Source organism: Triticum aestivum, chromosome 7A (assembly GCF_018294505.1).
Source record: "Triticum aestivum cultivar Chinese Spring chromosome 7A, IWGSC CS RefSeq v2.1, whole genome shotgun sequence".
NCBI classification, from domain to species: Eukaryota; Viridiplantae; Streptophyta; class Magnoliopsida; order Poales; family Poaceae; genus Triticum; species Triticum aestivum.
Window position 1 is genome coordinate 456,206,707 of NC_057812.1, and position 7,512 is coordinate 456,214,218.

A 7,512-nucleotide genomic window follows, 5' to 3' on the forward strand; every position below is an offset into this window, starting at 1 on the left:
TTCATTAAAACGAGTTAAAGACAACAATAAGTAAACCTCGTTCGGGCGTTTCCGAGGGGTCTGTTGAAGGACGACAACCGGTTCATCTTCAATCCCAACTTGACGACAGCTTTCATGTTGCTGCTTTTTCAAATGAATGTTGGGATCCAAGTGAGCTAAGGGGTTAGAAAACCTTACTTTACGGATCACTCGTCGAACTTTGTGTCTTGGGAAGGGCTCTGAGTCAGAGGAAATGATAGTTACCTCTGCTTCCCCGGCCTGACTAGCCCCAGTGTCATCCTGGTAAGGATCAGTGTCAATAAGATTGTTAAAAAATTCGCCAAGGGAATCAAGGGCTACCTCCGAGTCAGACGTGTCATCAAGTTTCATTAAATCTTTAGCAGTGGTCTTATTTTTCTTCTTCGATCTCCGGGTCGATTTCTTGGCGTTCATGGCGGCGAGTTTCGCCTTCTTGGCAGCTTCGTGATCATATTTCACTTTCCAAAAGTCAGAGTTGGCCTACAAAGACAAGAGGAAGGACCAGTGATAAACAATACGGCTGGATAAAATACCAAGGAAAAAAGATCAGAATATCCTTACTTCTGGTACCGGGTTAAGTTTACAGAAGGGATTTAACCCAACAATACTGCAATCTTCATTGAGACAATGTCTTCCTCGGTTAGTTGAACCGGGGTATGACGGAGAGAGTCGTTCGGGCCTCCACCATATTCATACATCAATTTTGAACAACGGCTTAATGGAATAACCCACCATGAGATCCAGCAGTGGGTTAGATCGACTCCGTTAAACCGTTCCCCAACAAAGCGTTGATTCTTCTGATAGATGGAAGCAGCTTCTTGCGTTCAACAACGGTAAATTTATCTGGCAGTGCGAACTTGGAGTCAAGACGATCAGAGCGGTAACCCAGCAGTGGCTTCTCATTGGCGGGTGAGATGTCCTGACAGTAAAACCAAGTTTGGTTCCAGTCCTTTGGGTGACTTGGTAAAACTATGAGAGGGAAGATAGCACCCTGCCGGCGCTGAATTGAGATGCCTCCAAGCTCTAAGCTAAGGCCGTTGGTGCACTCGTTCTGCCGGTTCAGGTAGAAGTATTCTCTAAATAGCTCCACAGTCGGCTCTTGCTGAAGATATACCTCACAGAGCAGTTGGAAGTTACAAATATTGGATATGGAAATGGGCCTAATATCCTGAGGATGGAGTTTGAAAAAGTGAAGAACTTCTCTGAAAAACTTTGAACCGGGCGGTGAGAAGCCACGGTTCATGTGGTCAGTAAAGACGATCACTTTGCCGTCTTTTGGATTGGGTCGTTCTTCTTTCGGGTCAGGAGCACGATAAGACATGATGCTTTTTGAGGGCAGAAACCCAATGAGGAAGAACTCTTTTAAATGATCCTCAGTTATGGTTGAGGGGACCCAATTACTGATGGTGGGTGTCTTTGACGGCATGATGTGCAAGGAACTGAAAAAGAAATAACAACATGCCGGCTCAGTTTATGGTCAGGATAACAGTTAAAGGCTGAATATGTAAAACAAGTAATAGCGGCTTAACTAAGGGCTAATGACATATAAGGAAAAGAAAGCCGGAGAGGTAAGCCGCCATGACTATAGATTTTTTCAGAAAGCAGATTCAGCTAAGTATTGGCATAAACAAGTTTTACCAAGCTGTCATTATTATTTTGGATCAAATGGCCATTCTGAAAAGAAAAATATTATAGACCTAAAAATCTAGTACAGATGGGTTCGTCAGCTATAACGAAGCATCTATACAGGAAAAAGGGATCTACTGCTATCAAAAATGGATGCAAAACAACTACCGCGCAAGTTATATCTCCTCTTTGGATCAAGAGAGGCCGCAGAGGAAGAACTACCAAAAAGGTTCATGAAGAACGGTGAAGAACACCGATGAACTCGCAAGCCCTAATGCAGATCTAAAAAGTTTGAGAAGGCAAGACTTACGGATGCAGATTCGCTGCGGAGGGTCGTCGCCGTTTATCTGGGAAGTTCAGGGTGATGCAGCGGCCAAGCTCAAGGACGACGATGAGCGTTGCGGAGGCGGCGGAGCTCGAGCAGTAGCGGAGATTGCGAGAGGAAGAAGATGAAGAAGAGGGGAGAATGAGAAAAACCGGCCGCTTGCCTATTTATAAGGGCAGATGCGAACAGACATGCACGAAAATCAAGGGAGAACCAAATAATAGTTATCTAGCTATATGGACACCTCGATTCTCGGGAAGCATTAAAGATAAAAGGTCCATTGGAAGATGACGTCATGAAAGTTTTTTGTGTTTTCAAAAGATGACGTCACGGCGGGTTACAGAGTTTTTCAGACAAAGGATGGATTTCATCTAAGTATTGAAGATTGACAAAGAACAAAGTTCAAAGTCAACCTGGGGCCTAATGTTGGGGATATTACTACCAGTATGACCCGCCCAGGAGGGGCCGTGTCAACCCTAATGGTGGGTTACATAAGAAGCCCAATATACATTCAAGATGATAGTTTATTAAACATATAGAAGGACCAAAGGCCTAGGGCCGGCTTAAGGCCCGATATTGTAAACCGCCATATGTAAGGAAAGACCTATAAAGAAAGGCATGTAAAGGAAGTCACCGAGCCGGACATGGTTATGAGCCGGCCGGGACTCTGTAGGCCACCAAGCGTCAACCCATGTATATTAGGGGACGACCCGGTGGCGACTTAGGGCAAGAAACAACCAAATTGATAACCAAGCCGGCGAGTTGAGCCCCTTGGAGATCGAAACTTTAGCAATACCAATCCCAACTAGACGTAGGCTTTTACCTTCATCGTAAGGGGCCGAACTAGTATAAGAACTCTCTCGTGTGTCCCTTGTCCCGATTAACCCCTTTAAGCTTCCTAGTGCGATGGCCCTATGACTAAGTCCTTGCTCTAGGACATCTGCCGTGTCAACTCCACGACACAAGTGGTAGGTATCGCGGCATAGGCATAACAATAGTGCGAGCAACTAGCAAGCAAAGATAGAAGTGATTTCGAATGTATGGTCATCTTGCCTGCAAAGTTCTCCGAGTTGACGTAAGCTTGATCCTCGTAAGCGTACTCAACGGGTTCCTCGATCACGTACTCGTCTCCCGGCTCTACCCAAAGCAAGAACACAAGCAAAGGGAACCACGATCAACCACGATGCAATGCGCAAGCAACATGATGCAAAACATGGCATGCTATGCAGGATGTAAAATGCAATGCATATGCGTGCTCCGGAAGGAAAAGATTGAACCAGGCCTCAACTTGGCAAACCAAGAGCGCCGCTGGAAAGATGAGTTGATTTCGGTCGAAATCGATATAAAGATCACCTGAATCAGATGCACGGTTTGCAAATGGCAAGCACAACAATAATGGCACTATTCTAAGATTAACAGCACGATGCCATCTAGAATGCAACAAGAAACTAAGCTACTGCACTCCCACATAGCAACAAAGCACATGGCAGTGATCTACTCAAGATGCTTGACAAAAGATGAACACTGAGCTACGGCTAAATCACATAATAGCAGGTTCAAACAAGCATGGCAAAAGTGCAAAAGATATCAGGTATTCAGACTTAGTGAAAATAACAACATGCCAGGAATTAACATCAGGAAGCAATGTTTAGAGCAAGATAACAACATGCTACAGGAACATATCATGGAAAAGCAAGGCATGGCATGCAACTACTCAGAGCATATAACAAAAGTCCCTTACTGACAATAAGCCAAAAGGGATTAGAAGATATGATGGCACTGAGGGAGTCCTGGATTAGGGGGTGTCCGGATAGCCGGACTATACCTTCGGCCGGACTCCTGGACTATGAAGATACAAGATTGAAGACTTCGTCCCGTGTCCAGAAGGGACTTTCCTTGGCGTGGAAGGCAAGCTTGGCGATACGGATATGTAGATCTCCTACCATTGTAACCGACTATGTGTAACCCTAGCCCTCTCCGGTGTCTATATAAACCGGAGGGTTTTAGTCCATTGGACGAACAACAATCATACCATAGGCTAGCTTCTAGGGTTTAGCCTCTCTGATCTCGTGGTAGATCTACTCTTGTACTACCCATATCATGAATATTAATCAAGCAGGACGTAAGGTTTTACCTCCATCAAGAGGGCCCGAACCTGGGTAAAACATCGTGTCCCCTACCTCCTGTTACCATCCGGCTTAGACACACAGTTCGGGACCCCCTACCCGAGATCCGCCAGTTTTGACACCAACATTGGTGCTTTCATTGAGATTTCCTCTGTGCCATCACCATCAGGAAGGATGCCTCATCCCGTCTTTAAAGACGGCACCATTGCTAAAGGAGCTTTGGCTGTCGGCCAGACTCTCAGGCTAGGTGGTTTCCTTATGACCACCCATTCGGCTGCTGCACCGACGATGACCTCTCGGGTCATCAAAAGCAATCTTCACGTCAGCTCGGAATTCGCCGAGCAGCTAGATCAAATGGAGCTCTCTTCCCTAAACGAGCTCTTGGATCGCTTTGCCGCCCTGGGAGTCGCTACGGATTACGACCAGATTGGGTCTAAACCCGATCTGAGAGATATTAACTCCCCCAGGTCACCCATCACGTTGCCATGGTAGAGGGACAGTGCGGCGACCCTTCATCTATCTTAAGGACTAGATATGTCCGGATTCCCGATCCCTCCAAGTCGGATACCCACGGAGGGGAGGACATCACTCAAGACCTGAACTTAAAGTCAGGTGACGGTCTAGATTCATTGGACAACATCCAAGAATCCAAACTTCCGAGTTCAGAAACTCCTTGGCCCCTGGGTCTCAGATTGGGTGAGGTTTCGGATTTGATTCCGCCCACCCACCTGTACATAAGCGATCTATCCCAAATTAGGCAAGAGCCCGAAGAAACAGTACATCATTACTGGACCAGATTCCTCCTGGTTATGAACAGGATAAAGGACTGTCGCGAGGAAGACGCAATTTCATTCTTCTACAATAATTGCACGGATAAGGGAATCCTCAACGCCATAAGTCGCCGTGATATTACACGCTTTGCTGACTTGGCGTCCATAGTACGAAAGTACTGTGCGATGGAAAGCGCCTGGAAAACCGAAACAAAATTTTGGGACAATCCGGCCTTGAATACAAACCCGGTCCGAAATAAAAGGGTGCATCATCGTCAGACACCCGGGTTCAATACCAAAAAGAAAAAGCCCTCTATAGGGCACGGAACCGTACTGGAAGGATGGTTTGATGGACCCTGTAAAATTCATAGTGCAGAGGGCGCCACACCAACTCACAGCCTTAGAGCATGTTGGATACTCCGGCAGGTGGCAAAAATTGGCAAAGATCTTCTAATTCCAGAAGCTAGAGAAAGCCACCCCAGAGAAACCAGTATGGTATTAACAGTCTTCGAGACTTTCACATCAAATAATATGTGAAAAAGAACACTGCGGCCTTGCCGAAGTCTACCAAGTAGCAACAATAAACCCATGGAGTGACACGGCTATTACTTTTAACGCTAGTGATGAACCTAAATTCCGAACAGCCCGAGCACCAGCTGCATTGGTCCTCAGTCAAATAGTGGACGGCTTTCGTCTTACCAAGGTACTCATGGATGGCGGCAGCGGATTGAACCTCATTTATGAGGAAACCCTTAAAAAACGGAAATAGACTGGAACCGCGTTGAGCGAAGCAGCACAACCTTTAGAGGAATAATCCCCAGTCGGGAAGCGCGCTGTACAGGAAAAATCACACTAGATGTGGTGTTCGGCACGCCGGATAATTACAGGTCCGAAGAGGTCACATTCTAGGTGGCCCCATTCAGTAGCGGATATCACGCTCTGCTAGGGCGGGAAGCATTTACAGTCTTCCAAGCAATACCCCATTACGGGTAAATGAAGCTCAAGATGCACGGGCCTAATGGAATCATCACTCTCGTTAGTGATACGAACATAGCACTCCGCACCGAAAACAAGACAGCCGCACTGGCCCTCGAGGTGCTATCCGAAGCCCTAGCGGCTGAGGAACTGACTGCGCTGTGCTCCATGGTGAATAGGGACAATGTGATACTCGATAAAAGATTCCTTTAAACCGACGGACGAAATAGTCAAATTCCAGGTCCATCCAATGGACCCCAATAAAACAGCTTCCATCGGGGCACAGTTAAACCCTGATGTAGACGCCGCACTATGAGAGTTCCTACGAGAGAACTGGGACATTTTCGCCTGGCACCCTTCAGACATGCCAGGAATCCCACGCAGGCTGGCCGAAACACAGCTTAAATATCCTAAAAGGATTCAAGCCAGTCAAACAGGCTCTTCGGCGTTTTTCCGAACCTAAGAGACAGGCCATGGGAGAGGAACTAGCCAAGCTATTGGAGGCCGGATTCATCAAAGATATAAAACATCCGGACTGGCTAGCAAACCTAGTGATGGTACCAAAGAAGGACAAATCCTGGCACCTGTGCGTTGATTTCAAAGAACTTAACAAGGCTTGCCCAAAGGATCCCTTCCCTCTCCCCCGCATCGATCAAATTATCGACGCTACCGCAGGACACGATTCGTTGTGTTTCCTCGATGCATACTCCGGCTACCATCAAATAAAGATGGCAGAGTCAGACCAAGCCGCAACAGCATACATCACACCATACGGCCCATTCTGCTTCAACACAATGCCCTTCGGGCTCAAAAACGCCGGCACAACATATCAGCGCATGATTCAGACATGTCTGGCAAACCAGATCGGCAAAACAGTGGAGGCATACATAGATGATGTGGTCATTAAAACAAGACATGTCGAATATCTAGTAGACGACTTGAGGCTAACATTCGATAACCACCGAACATACGACATCAAGCTCAACCCGGAAAAATGCGTTTTCGGTGTTCCAGCCAGAAAGCTCTTGGGCTTCATTGTATCCGGTAGAGGAATTGAAGCAAATCCAGCCAAGATCCGAGCTCTGTCACAATTGGATATCCCGAAGGACCTCAAACAAATACAAAATTTAACCGGATGCGTGGCGGCTCTAAGCCGCTTTATCTCCCGCTTAGGAGAAAAGGCCCTTTCCCTTTACCGCCTCCTTCGGCGCACCGAACACTTCGAGTGGACGGATGCAGCCACGGCCGGACTCGACGAAATAAAAGCCATCTTGGCAACAAACCCAGTCCTGGCCACGCCAAACATTGGCGAACCAATGCTATTATACATTGCAGCAACCCATCAGGTCATAAGCGCAGTGCTCGCCATCGAACGAGAAACGGACGGACACAAATTCCCCCTTCAAAAGCCGGTCTATTATGTGTCCACTGTCCTTACTCTGTGCAAGTCACGGTACCCGCATTATCAAATGATTGCGTACACGGTATTTATGGCATCCCGAAAGCTGCGACACTACTTTCAAGAGTGTTCAATAACAGTAGCCTCGGAAGTGCCACTTAACGATATTATAAACAACCGCGACGCAACGGGCCAGATTGCAAAATGGGCCATTGAGCTCCTCCCGTTCGACATAACTTACAAGCCACGATGAGCTATCAAGTCGCAAGTTTT